Consider the following 14377-nt stretch of genomic DNA (forward strand, 5'->3'; position numbering starts at 1 on the left):
ATAGTTCAACTGTCAGATTTTTGGAGAATAGAAGAATTCATGACCAAATGGGAGATAGAGAACATTACGAAATGCAAAGTGGATAACCTTGATTACATTAAATTGAAAAGTTTTTGCACAAATAAAACCAATGCAACCAAGATTAGAAGGAAAGCAGAAAATTGGGAAAGAATTTTTTACAACCAGCATCTCTGATAAGGGTCTTATTTCTAAAATATATAGAGAATTAAGTCAAATTTATAAGAATATAAGTCATTCCCAAATTGATAAATGGTCAAAAGAAATGAACAGGCAATTCTCAGAAGAAGAAATTAAAGCCATCTATAGTCACATGAAAAAATGCTCTAAATCACTGTTGATTAGAGAAATGTAAATCAAAACAACTCTGCGGTACCACATCACACTTATCAGCTTGGCTAACATGACAAAACAGGAAAATGATAAATGTTGGAGAAGATGTGGGAAAATTGGAACACTAATGCATTGCTGGTGGAATTGTGAAATGATCCAACCATTTTGGAGAGTAATTTGGAACTATGCCTGCAGGGCTGTAAAAATGTGCATACCCTTTGACCCAGAAATAGCACTTCTAGGGCTATATCCCAAAGACATTATAAAAATGGGAAAAGGTCCCACATGTACAAAAATATTCATAGCAGCTCTTTTTGTGGTGGCAAAGAATTGGAAATTGAGGGAATGCCCATTAATTGGAGAATGGCTGAACAAGTTGTGGTATATGAATGAAATGGAATACTATTGTGCTATAAGAAATGATGGGCAAGTGGACTTTAGAAAAACCAGGAAAGACTTGTATGGACTGATGCTGAGTGAAGTGAGCAGAACCAGAACATTGTACACAGTAACAGCCATGTGGTGCGATGACTAACTTTGATAGACTTAACCCTTCTCAGCAATGCAAGGAATTAAGACATCTCCAAAGGTCTTATGATGGAAAATGCTATCCACAACCAAAAAAAAAAAACCCTATGAGGTTTGAATGTAGATGGAAACATATTATTTGCTATTGTTTTCTTCTTTTTTGCTTTGTTTTTCTTGTGGTTCCTTCCATTGGTTCTAATTCTTCCTTACAACATCACTAATGTGAAAATATGTTTAATAGGAATGCATATGTAGAGCTTATATCAGATTGCATGCCATCTTGGGAAGATAGGATTGGAGGGAGGGGGAGAAAAGTTTAAAACTCAAAAGCTTGTGGAAGTGATTGTTGATAAATCAAAATAAATTAATGAAAAAACAGGAAAAAAAGACCCCAAAATATAAGGAAGCAATCTCTAAATATAAATCAGAGTTCAGTCCTAATCAGAAAAATATTTTTGAAAGAAGAGAAGCATTGAAGAAAGGCTAGAAGGGAATTAATAAAGAAAAAAAGAGAATAAACCATCTTTGGAAAGCCCAAAAAACCTCGCTCAGGTTATAACAATTTTATTTCTGAATACTTTAAGGAAGCAAAAGCAACTTTGGCCAGCAAATGATGAAGGTTTTAAATAAAGAATGGAAAAATCTGTCATTGTCTGGAAAACAGGTATGTGTGCGACTTGCTAAAAATGAGAAAATTTGTTATGAAAATGAAATTAAATCATGGGAAGAAAAAATGCTTAAAATTGGATGAGAAGGTCTTTTATGTTTTAGGAAGCTAAAAGCCCAAATTGGAAAACACCTTGAAGACATCTGTTGATGTTTGCTTCTTCACGGTGAATAGGATAAATACTCAAGAACCAATCAGGTCTCTCACTATGCAAGATTGTGGCAACATTTGTAAGAATGATATTGGTGAACATTTTATATTGATCTCTTTTTGTTAAAACATAGACTTCAGCCAGCATGCACATGTATTTCGTATTAGCACTGACCTATGTATACTCTGCTGGTATAGCCTCAATCTAAATTTATATCTATTTGCTTTTGGAAATACCGAATACCAAAAAATTCATCTAGGTGTAGGAGGGATTAATTTTACCCTTAGAATAAAGTAAATCAAATTGTAAAATATTTTTAATACTGGATGATGAAAAGAAAGTATTCTTGTTTCCTAATGTGGAAAAAAGCATCTGCTTTTCTCCAATTGTCTTAAATTACAAAAGCTACAGTGGTCTAAGCTATCACTGTTGTGGATTTTTAAAGAACGAGGAACTGACCTAGATAAATTTCTATACTGAGGCAAGTTCTGATTCCTAGGTAATGCTTGCTCATATAGTATTCAGAGAAGATGGGTGGACACATATTGCTGATTTCATTTATGACTTAAAAAAAACTTCTGAAGGATTTCTGAATGTTCCTATCCATCCTTTTTTTTTTATTTTGTGAAGTAAAAAGATTATCTCAACTCTGCATGTAGGTGTTTATGTCACAAAGAATAAAAAAGAGAGAGAGAGAGAGAGAGGACTAGCACTCAGGGAAGTTGAGTGTCAATGAACTTGAAACTCCAATTCTTTCATTTTTATATTACTTCCTTTTGAGGGACCGAATCTGTATTATTAAAAGCAGATTATAACCAAGGTAGCAATAACTTAATGTAAACTGGTCTCCATAATGTCTAGTTACCTAATCAATATAGGAAGAAACATTTATTAAGCCCCTTCTCCGTGCTGAGCACAATGGAGGAGCTTGTATCGCTATATACATACATTAAAAGATTCTTTTTCCACTTGCTACTTCAGTCCCCAATTTCCATTGCCCTGTTCTTTTCTTACCTTCCTGTTACTTGATGGATTTAGGTTTCCTGATCCGATTCTGAGCAATTTCATTTACTGATGAGAGTCTAGCAATTTTGTTGTGACTATAGGAAAAAAATCATGAGAATCTTTACCCCAACAGTCTCCTGGCATTTTATTGTCTAGTTCAACCCAAATAGGTTGTTGTACCTCTCTTCTGAGTGTCTGTGGAAGGGAAACCAAGAATAACTCACTAACCAGGCTGCTGTGTGAAGAAACTACCTCTAGAATATGCTGGATGCAGGCAGTGATCACTATCTACAACAAAAAGATCAGCCTGACTATCTGAGCTGGAGTCTGGGTTGAGAGCAGCAGAGTCAAGCACCACTGCCAGTATCTTCCATAAGCCATTTTCTGGTCAAGTGAGTGACCCCTTTGTCGTCTTTGGCTCCCCATGGATATAGTTATGCCAAGTGTAACTTCTATCACCAACTATTCTATATGATGATCACAGAAAAGGGAAGCTGAGAGGAAGGAGAGGACCCAGGGTTCATACAATGGCTGTCAATATTTTATTAGGAAATAATTTAATGGAACCAATCATGCTGTCCCCATCTAGGGCTTGGCTTGGCCACTGGTGCCTTGAATTGGTGATTTCTTTTGTTATGAATCATCACCTAAACCTCCTAGAATACTAAATTTGGAGTCAGAAGACATGATTACCTGTTCCAGCTTTACTCACTGCATATGTGACCTTGGTCAGTCAGTCATTTCTTAGGCACTTACTACGTGCCAGGCACGATGATTACTGCTAGGGACATAAAAAAAGTCAAAAGACAGAAACTCACATTGTGATGGGGGAGACAACATACAAACAACTATGTAGAAACACAATATATACAAGATAAATTGGAGAGAACCAACAGAAGGAAGGCATGAACATTAAGCAGGACCAGGAAGAGCTTCTGGCAGAAGTTGGGATTTTAGCTGAGACTTAAAGGAAACCAGGGAAGCCAGAGAGCATTGCAAGCATGGGGGACAGCCTGTGAAAATGCTGACAATAATGGGGTGGAATGTTGTGTGCAAGGAAGAGTAAGGTGGCTGAGCTAGTGGATCACAGATTACATGGAGAGGAGTACATAATATGATTGGAAAGTCCAGAAGATACTTAACCTCTCTGAGCCTCAGTTTCCTCAGATGTAACATGAGAAGATAGTACTAGATGACTCCTAAGGTCTCTTCCAGCTCCAGTCAGTGGTCCTGTAATCCTATGGCCTCTGAGTCCCTTTCATTTCTAAATCTATGATTTCAATGCATTATCTTATGATCCTAGTGCTAAAGCCCTGCTTTTTGCATCGTTGTTAGGTATGAACTGAAAGGAAGGCTCACCAAAACAGAGAACTGGGACTCATCTGAGACTCTGTCTGGAAGCTCCCATTGTCTCCAGCAACTACTCTGGGAGATGTCTCAGGTACTGAAATCTCACTATCCACCCCGGTTTTTAGCTCACATATGATTTGAGGGAGTCATCACTATTACACCTAAAGGGCAATTTTTATTCCCTAACAGCTAAATATAATCTTACATCTCGATGATCACAAAGTTCAGTGAAGGAAGAAGGTCCATGGGGCATCATAGCCATCCAGGGAAAAAAAGAGGCCAATCATCAACCAACATGCATTTACCCACCTACCTCTTCCCTATAGAGGGACACAAGGGTCTTTTTGTGTTTCAGGGCCCCTGCAGGGAGAGTTCAAGGAAGAGTCATGCATAGAAGTTTCAATACACACAAGTGTCTATACGTAGGAAGTTTAAGGCAGAGATCACATTCCTAGGTATCCACTACATATTGCTGTTGTTGTTCAGTCATTCAGCATTGTCTGACTCTTTGTGACCCTTTCTGGAGTTTTCTTGGCAAAAATCCTGGAGTAGTTTTCCATTTCCTCCTCCAGGGGATTAAATCCAACAGAATAAGTGACTTGTCAGAGAAACCTAGCTAGTGAGTCTCTGAGGATGAATCTGCACTCAGATCTTCCTGACTCTAAGCCCAATGTTCTATCCACTGAGCCACCTCTTAGGCAAATGGAGGTTAAGTGACTTGCCCAGGATCACACAGCTAGTGAGTGTCTGAGGCTGGATTTGAACTCACATCTTCCTGAGTCCAGAGCAAACAATCTATCTACTGAGCCATCCACTTGCCTCTATCCATTGCCAACTAATATGCATTAGATAGTATGTTCCTCTCAAAGTGTGCTCTTGTTGCTCATCCCCTCATATGAATTTGTTTCAGGTGTAGAACAACTTCAGAAGATGAGGCTTAGATTGGAGGAAACTAAAACTATTCCTGGGTGACAACAACCTAGCTCCTGGGTATTACTCCTATACCTCATACCTTACTTTTTTCATGATCTTCCTTCATCTTTTTCTCCACAGCCCACAAATATACACAATGTCACCAGAAGTGACAAGAGAATGAATTTCGATGAGCGTCTCTGTCCCAGTACATCATCCCATGTTACACAGATTAGAGGCAATAATTAAGTTTTTGATCTTAGGACACCGAAGTAATTTGTGGGCTTCGGGAGTCGGGAAAAGATGCAGTTTGTCCCAATGGAATGTCTAAGGGTTTAATTCTCATAGGATTTATTGTTGGTACGAATCACTGAGAAAATTTCCTTTTGGAATTATCCTCAATTCTACTGACACTTTGTCCTTTTCCTCAAGGAAGTTGTGGAATTCTCTAAAGCCCAGACCCTTTTAGATCAGTGATTATCTGTCCTCTTATCACTGGTATCCCAACAGGTGAAAAATTCAAGTGATCTCTCCATGAAAAATAGCTCAGAAAATCTCAGGGACAGGGATAATTTCATAGTTTTTAGCCTGTTTGACTTTCTTTAAAAGAAAAAAAAAGGACTTTTTTTGTACTTGAAGCTGAGGCAAAGTGTTATTTTATTCATGAAATAAAAAAAATCAATCACAAATCTGATTGATAAGTCGATAAATTCTCAAGAATCTCTCACTGCCCTGCCCTATGTCCTTGGAATGGGCCAGTGGATAATTAGGCATAGTAGCCTGGTTTTTTTTGACATTGTTATTTTTGACAGCTGACAATTCAGTCAACTGGTTCATAGTTCAGTAAGAGAGTTCAGAAGCAATCCCCCATTACTAAAAGATAGTCTCACTCTACCAGCGCTCAATTTCCCTCTTTCTAGGTCCTTTCTTTGCCCCTACAAAGTGCCATTTCTGCTTAATTTAGCCTTTCTATCTGCTGCACTAAGACTCTTCTTCATGTTGACTCTTCTTTCTCTCAACTCTCTCAGTAGAAGCTGTCAATATAGCTTTTTTCTGCTTATCTCACCCCTCAAGATCTCCTGGCAGCAACAATTAGGTCTTCCCCCTTCTTTTATCTTGTCCCCCAAATCACATCAGGCAATTGTTCTTGGCTACAACTTTGCCTCCATCCTCCAAAAGTATAAATATGCACCTTATCTACCCTCCAATCATGTATCTAAGGCACATCAATTCCTAAATGTTCCTGCTGACATTGTACTCCAATGCAATTGCACAAAAATGACTCCCTATGAAACATCTTCTAAATATATTTCCAATTATTGTCATCATTCTAATAAAACATTTTCAAACTTTAGATTCACATGGAATACCATGACATTACCATTACCTTCTGGTCAGAATACTGGACAAGATGTCAAAATATTATAGCTGACATTTGCATAATGCCTTAAGATTTCCAAAGTGCTTTACATACATATTCTCATTTAGTCTTCATGATAACTCTGTGAGATAGGTGATATTTTATTTTTATTTATTTTATATGTGAAGAAACTGAGGCTCAGAGTTGTTATACTTCACCCAAGATAGCATAGATAGGAAGTGTCAGAGGTGGGATTGGAAGGAAGGTTTTCAGACTCCAAGTCCAGGGCTCCATTCTCTACCCCACACAATACTGTATCTCCCACAATCACTGTTAAGTGGTTATCCACACAATTTTTGAAGACTTTCAATGATGGCAGCCCATTTCAATGTCAAAAATTTTTCTGTATCAGGATGTCACACTATTTTCTGATAAGCAGGCCATAGTTTCCACACAGGGTATTCCCATTTAATGTTTTGGTTGTTGTATTATAATCTTGGATCACATGGAGATCATAACCAACAAATCCCAAATCTTTTTTCACATAAACTATATCTAATCTCTCCCTATTCCTTCTAGGATCAAATACAAACTCCTCCTTTTGGCAATTGAAGTCTTTCACAACTTGGCTCTAAGCTGCCTTTCAAGTCTTATTACAGATTACTCTCTTTCACATATTTTGGGGTCCAGGCAAATTGCCTTTCTTACTATTCCCCACATATGACATAATAAATTTATGTTAACAAATTCTACAGCCTATAACCTTAATTTTTATTGAAGACTAGGACATTAGGTATCAGGGAAAGATGAATGAGTGATAAAGAGAGATCTGCAAAAACTCATAGGAAGTGGTTCCTCCAATCTATGTAATGAATGATAGCATATATAAGCTATCATATAATCATAGCCTATAATGTCATAGGAAAAAATGACAAGAGCCCAGAATTAATTGATTAATTAATGAGAGATATTGTAATATCAGACATACATCAGGAAATATAAAAACACTCACCTTGATTGGGAAATTGGTCAAGAACCTGTAAAATAGTGGGAGGATCACCCTATGTGGGTTTAATTTGTGAGTATATATCAACCTTAAACCACTAATACCCAGGTCTGCTTGACTTTCTTTAAAAGAAAAAAAACCCTCTTTTTTGTACTTGAAGCTGAGACAAAGTGTTATTTTATTCATAAAATAAAAAAGCAATCACAAATCTGATTGATAAACCAATAAATTCTCAATGATCTCACTGCCTTGCCCTAGTTACTTGTAATGGCCAGCAAAAATTTAGCCTACGGGATTAAGTATTAAGAAATGATGAAAGGGAGATAAAGAGAGATCTGCAAAAACTCATAGGAAGTGGTTTCTCCAATTTATGTAATAAGTGATAGCAACTTTTGATGGGAACTCAGAGTTAATTGATTAATTGATGAGAGACATTGTAACGTTAGACATATATAAATAAATAAAAACACCTTGATCTCTCTAGAAGGGAAATGGGTCAGGAATCTGTAAAATAAAGGGAAGACCACCCTATGTACATTTTAATTTATGTGTGTGTGTCAACCTTAAACTCCTGATACCCAGGTACTTTACTACTCTGTTCATATTATATAGAAACTATATAAAGAAGAGACCAACCTAAATCACTTGGGCATGACTTAGAATTATAGAACCATAGAAGATAATAAAATCAGAATTGAACTGAGCATTCACCTAGTCCAATCCCCTCCTTTTACAGCAAAGGAAACAGAAATCTCAACGATAATGTGACCTGTTCAAGGCCATACAGATAATTATATATGTGGGATTACAATGTTTGACTGCTGGTCTAGTGATCATTTGAATAAATGACCTATTCAAATTAACCTTTGGTTTAGACCATAGTAATCAGAATATCTTTTTCAAAAAGCTAAGAAATTATATGTTTAGTAAATTGTAATTTTTATGAGAATTAGATAATAATTTGCAAGGAAGCACCTTGTGTCTTCTGAAAATCAAGGCAAAAAGGTCCAAGTTTCAGTTCCTAATCTCTACTCTCCCTCAAATATCATTCCTGGGGTTCCTAAAATGCAGTTATAAAATACTAAATTCTAAGGGTCCTTAAGGATTGTTCATTTTATCTGTTTTGGCCACACATAAAATCTGTACTATAAAATACAATTAATAGAAACTAAGAGATAAGAAGTCATTAAGAATTGCAAAATGTCACATTAGTATCTCATCAATTTCCTCTTGACTTTTTTTTTTTGCTGTTCACTTTCCAATTTTAAAATCATATTCTTTGATATTGGAAAAATACAAAGAGAATAAGAACTGAGTATTTTCAATTTTGGAGGCACTATTTTTCTCTTTCCCCCCATCAGAACTTTGCAGTCTTTAGCATTTGGCGTCTTTAGCATTTAGTGCAAACCTCAGCTCATTCTGAGCTTTAATTGTTAGCACATGCACTGAATGCACGAATCAATGTATTTGCCTGATGCAAATTCCCCATATGGGAGAGGCTGGAGAATCTGCTTTTGGAACAGTCACAATAACATGTGATGGAATTACATTTTAAAGACTGCAAGGCATGCACTGTTTTCTGGTTCATTCAATGGCCCAGCAATAGCTAGGACAAAGACTAATTTGACAGTGATGATGACTTTGGGCATGAATTTGGTTGGGCCAATGCTAAGTTGAAAGTGAGCTAAGCTTGAACACTTCCCAGAATGGATAGGAAGAGTATGCACACTGATTTATTGGGCGGAAATGGTTGTAATTTTGTCAATGCTATATCTTTGAAGTAAATAACTCTTTGTAAAAGCTAATTGATATTAAGTGGTAAAATGGAACTGGGGCAACTATTCAATGGTGCTTAACAGAGGTGGAACATACTGAGTAGGGACTTGAGTTGCTAGCATTAGAGAGGAGACACACCACACAACCATTGGGGCAAGGCTAGCACCCAGAAAGGCAGATGCAGCCTCCTTGGTTGTGGCAGAACGAACCAGAGAGTGAGCTGCAGTCCTTTTGCATTATTATTTGAATGCTCACCATTCCACCTTTTTTACCTGTTTTTTTGACATCTGTACTCAGCAAAGAGTTAAAAAAAAAAGCTCAATCAAAATTTTTAGTCATTGCCCTGTCCTTCTTTCCTCATAGCCCAGCCCAGACAAATGTTTTGAGTCTGTTTTGACCACAGGATCAGTCTGCAATGGTAAATAAAGTAAATATATTTGAAAAATACTGAGAATGGAGCACACACCAAATTCAAATTGAATTTTTCAACAGGAGTTTCACTTGGCACTCTATTTGGAAGGGATTGCAGGTAAGATGTGGTAAAAGTTGAGCAAGTCAGGGATAAGAAGGACCTGAGAGATAATTGAGAATACCAGAAACAGAGAAATTTAGGTTTTATTCAATAGAGAGGTCCTTTTAATTTTGTCAGAATAATGTGAGCAATTGGCTTGCATGTGTGAATATGATTTATAAAATATTATGAATAGTACTTAATGTTTATGAAATTTTCTTTTATTTTGGGGGTATTTGCATTTATACCATCAATATGATTTGGAGTATCCCAACGCTGTTGAGCCAACTTGTCTTTTTGTAGCCTTTGCCATAGATGACACCTACTTTTTCTCCATTTATTTTTTGAAAATTGTTCTTCTAAAGTATATGGTATTTTCCCCACTTTATCTATCATCAATTCACAGATTACACACTTTCACACTAGGTGATCATCATTTCTGCTAAATAATCAATTATTTCTTGCTGGTCATATATGCAGCTCATCAATCATTTCCTCCTTCTAGTTGGAAACTCTATAGCTGAATTCCCTTTCATTCTTATTTCTCTCTCACCTAGGCAGTTAGACAACACAGAAGACAGAGACTGAATAATGAGTTAGGAAGATCTGTGACCCTGGTCAATCACTTAACAACTATCTGTCTAGTCTTGCTCAACTGTAAAATGGGAGTAATAACGATATCTAACTCCCAGAGATGTTGATTAACCAAAATAATATTTTTAAAGTTTTCAACCCAGTTACTGGCACATAGTAGGCACTTAATAAATGTTTCTTTCTTTTCTCTTTTTATGCTCTCCATTATTTCTCTTTCATGTCCCTGGACTCTAAAAAAAAAGTACTTGTCTTTTTTACAGAAAGTGCCATTTCCTGTCTGATCTTTTTTTTTCTAAAATTTTATTGATATATTTTGTAAAAAATATGTATTGTTAAGCAAAAAAAAAAACTCTCCATGGCTATGCCTGTATCTATATCTTTATCTCTCTCTCTCTATATATGGCTATATATATACACACATGCACATTATATTTGACATTTTGTACCTTAAATAAACACCTCTCTGTCATGCATAGCATGTTTCTCATCATTCCTCTGCAACTATGAATGGTCATTGTATTGAATATATCTCTTATAGCTTTCAGAGCATCCTCTTACAATGTCATTACTGTGTACATTATTCTCCTGTTTCTGATCATTTTATTCTTTATCAATTTATAAAAAAAGTTTACCCTTATATTTCTGTGCTCCAGTAATAAACCCCATCCTATCAAACTGTTATTAATACTCATTAATTTATTATCCCCCACATCTATTAAAGAGTTCTGTTTCCCTTTCTTATCCATACTTCAGGGATTGGTTTACAGAAAGCTAAACCCAACAGTGCTTCTTTTGTCTGTCTTCTCAATTTAGTTTTTTTTAAAATTACTGAATACTCCCACAGCTAAATGTTTTTCAGTTGTAACTGGTTTTGCCTTCTGATTTTCCAAAATCTAAAATTTAGATTTTATATCTGGGTACTTTGCTAACTTCCACTGTATTTTTCTTTTTATTCTCTTTTCCCATTAGTCCTTGTCATGTTTGCTTCCACTCTCTAGATTTGTCACTCATTTTTAATGCTTCTCTTAAGTGTGTGCTTGAACGTCAAATTTTCCATTCAGCTCTGTTATTTTCACCAGGAAACCTTGGAAGTCCTCTATTCATTAAGTGTTCATTTTTCCCTGGTAGGACTGCGCTCAGTTTTGCTGTTTGGGTTATTCTTTGCTGTAATCCTGGCTCCTTTGTCTTCCAGGATGTCATATTCTAAGCCCTCTGTTTCTTTATCTCGATACCTGTTAAATCTCATGTCATACTAACAGTGGCTCTATGGCATTTGAATGGTTTCCTTCTGGCCACTTGCAGGATTTTTCTTTGGCCTGTGATCTCTGAAATTTGTCTATAATAGTCATAGGAATTTTTATTTTGGGATTTCTTTTGGGAGTTTATTCATGGATTGTTTCAGTTTCTGCCTTACCATCTGGTTCTATGATGTCTGGTTAGTTTTCTTTGATAATTTCCAGCAATATGATGTCTAGGATCTTTTTATTTTTTGAAGATGGCCTCCAGGTAGTGTAATGTGGTCTAATAATTCTTAAATTATCTCTCTTTCATCTATTTTCCAGGTCAGTTATTTGTTCAATGCAATATTTTACAGCTTATTCCATTTTTATTAGCTGTTTCAAATCACTGTCTTTTTCTGAGTTTGTGTCTTGATCATAGAAACCTTTTAAAGTCAGGTTCTTTCCTATTGCTATTTGCTCCTTTGCTAGCCTCTTGCTTGACTTTAATTTTATGTTGGAGTTGGACTCTACTCACCTCTTGGGGGTGGAGAATGTCTTCCTTGGTCTTTTGATCTTTATGTCCTGCTGTTTTCTCAGCTAGGTCTGGGGAGCCAGTAAGTTTTCAGTACTTCCAAAGTGATGTGATCTAGGGAGAATTCTGGTTGCTTCCACCTCATGACCACAGCTCCTCTCCACACTGGAACTATGAACCATACCAACTGTGAAGAGGCCCCAACTGTCCTGCAACTGTAAGCACTCCTCTCTAGTCAGTAACTGTGATCAGTATTGAAGTTGCCAAGTCACACTGGGTCCTGCACCCAGTGCTGGAACAAGGGGCCCCCTATAATCTCTTTCTCACAAGGCATTTAATCTTTTCACTTGCTAGCTGTGCGACCCTCAACATGACTCCGTATATTCAATTTTCTCAACTGTAAAATGGGGATAACAATAGCAACTACCTCACAAGGTGGTTGTGAAGATCAAATGAGATAATATTTGTAAAATATCAAATTCCTCCTTCCTTCTCCCTCCATAAAATTGGAAAGACAAAACCATAGTAGCACATATCCTTAATGGCAAGAAGTGGAAGATGTCAGAAACTGCATCTCTTGTTCTGGAATACAGAAATAACTGTAGCTGACTGATTATTTTCTGAATCCTATATGTGGGCTGATGCTGGGGAAGGCAAAGAGTCAATTCCACATCCAGGGTTCCTAAATCTCTGAAGACTATCAGAGAGAGGCCACTAACTTTCCTAACCTTTAAAGAGTTTGCTTAGCCATTGAGCAGGTTTTGACTATTGTTACAGTGAAGATGACTATGAGTAATGTTACCAAGGAGACAAGTGTGCACATAATCTGTGATTGAATGAAGCAGGAATTAGGAAAATTATAAAGTTTCTTGTCAAAGACTTATTAATCGCAAAGTTTCATGTACTATGGCATAAACGTAATCGTAAACTCATTCTACTATTTTTATGTTCCTTCAGAGTTTATATTTACCATTAATTTTTGAAAATTGCAGAAATATTGCAGCTTTGATAAAGTATTTCCAGGAACACTCATTTCTCTGGACCTTTAATTGTCTGACAGAATCAAAGGACATTTGTATTTACTCTGAATTTGAAAGTTATTCTGTATTGTCTCAGCATTTCCTTATCACTTTGGTCCCTCTGTACTTTGGTTAGTCTAGTCTATGCATAGCTCCAGATGACTTCTTTTCTTACCAGCCCAACAGATAAAAATGCTGCTGTCCTCAGGGGGATCTTCTCATTTGATCGGTTTTAGTCACTTTGGTAGGTCATTTTTATTTTTTCTTGGGAAACTTGATAGTTTACATAAAATGTTTACAGTCTGACAAAGAGAATCAACACACATTTATGTTTACACAGACTGTACTTTCCTGCACAATTGAGTGGTATGAGATCTGATTTTAACTTGCTATTAAAAAGCCATTAGTTACAATTTTTGCCTGATTATCAGCAGTTCATATAGGGGGTCAAGTTTTCTGTGATGGTCTTTCTTTCCACAGAACCCTCTTAAGGGCACCTTTTACTTCATTGTTCCTCAGACTATAAATAAGAGGGTTTAGCAAGGGGTTAAATAGGCTATGAAATAGGAGGAGATATTTCTGCTGCTCTTTGTGGTTCCCACGCTTGGGCCCAACGTACATAATGGTGGCGGTGCCATAGAATAGTCCTACTACACAGAGATGGGAGAAGCAGGTGGAAAAGGCTTTCTGTCTCCCCTCTTTCGACTGGATATACAGGACTGCCCAGATGATTCGCATGTAGGAAATCACAACTAAGGAAAAGGGTCCAACCAACACAAAAGATGCCCCAGATAAGACCAAGATCTTATTGATATGGGTGTCAGCACAGGCAAGTTTGAGAATAGCTAAGATTTCACAAAAAAAGTGATTAATTTTCTGGGGACCACAGAAAGGCAATGGCAATAATAAAAATAAATGAAGCAGGGCCGAAATGTACCCAATGGTCCAAGAGATCAGTACTAGAATGATACACACCTTCCAGCTCATGATAACAGTGTATCTGAGGGGGGTGGAAAATTGCTACATAGCGATCATAAGACATTACCACTAGGAGAAGACATTCTGTGTGGGCACAAATCAAAAGGAGAGAAGTTTGTGTTGTGCATCCTGCATATGAGATGGGTTTGACAGGGTCCAGTAGGTTTGCTAGCATCTGGGGCACAGTGTTACAGGCATAGGAAATGTCAACAAGGGCCAAGTGTGAGAGGAGGAAGTACATGGGGGTGTGGAGTCGAGCCTCCAGACAGATGAGACCTAAGATGACTCCATTCCCTATTAGAGTGAAGATATACAGCACAGAGAAGAGTCCAAAGAGGAACATTTGCATGTCAGGTCCAACAGGAAATCCCATCAAGATGAATTTCTCACCATTGTCTGATTGTTAGCCATACTTCT

At 37.0% G+C, this 14377-nt stretch overlaps 1 pseudogene; it reads right to left on the reverse strand.

The window, feature by feature from the left end:
- Positions 1–13429: 13429 nt before the first annotated feature.
- LOC110216211 (olfactory receptor 2A7-like) lies at positions 13430–14377 on the reverse strand (annotated as a pseudogene).

The sequence above is a fragment of the Phascolarctos cinereus genome, unplaced genomic scaffold, assembly GCF_003287225.1.
Source record: "Phascolarctos cinereus isolate Bilbo 61053 unplaced genomic scaffold, phaCin_HiC Scaffold_1;HRSCAF=81, whole genome shotgun sequence".
NCBI lineage: Eukaryota > Metazoa > Chordata > Mammalia > Diprotodontia > Phascolarctidae > Phascolarctos > Phascolarctos cinereus.